Source organism: Bison bison, unplaced genomic scaffold (genome assembly GCF_000754665.1).
Source record: "Bison bison bison isolate TAMUID 2011002044 unplaced genomic scaffold, Bison_UMD1.0 scf7180017864508, whole genome shotgun sequence".
NCBI lineage: Eukaryota > Metazoa > Chordata > Mammalia > Artiodactyla > Bovidae > Bison > Bison bison.
This window is the reverse complement of record NW_011495064.1, coordinates 14,010,118-14,010,404: the sequence shown is the minus strand read 5'-3', so window position 1 is coordinate 14,010,404 and position 287 is coordinate 14,010,118. Positions and strand designations below refer to the sequence as shown.

General features: G+C 43.2%; 1 pseudogene; it reads left to right on the top strand.

Annotated features, from left to right (window-relative positions):
• Positions 1-287, top strand: part of LOC104980998 — a 38,016-nt pseudogene that overhangs the window by 36,801 nt on the left and 928 nt on the right.

The following is a 287-nucleotide window of genomic DNA, read 5'->3' as shown; positions in this document are numbered from 1 at the left end:
CAGCATCCATACATGACCACAGGAAAAACCATAGCTTTGACTAGACGGACCTTTGTTGGCAAAGTAATGTCTCTGCTTTTCAACATGCTATCTAGGTTGGTCATAACTTTGCTTCCAAGGAGTAAGGGTCTTTTAATTTCATGGCTGCAGTCACCATCTGCAGTGATTTTGGAGCCCCCAAAAATAAAGTCTGTCACTGTTTCCACTGTTTCCCCATCTGTTTCCCATGAAGTGATGGGACCAGATGCCATGATCTTCGTTTTCTGAATGTTGAGCTTTAAGCCAAC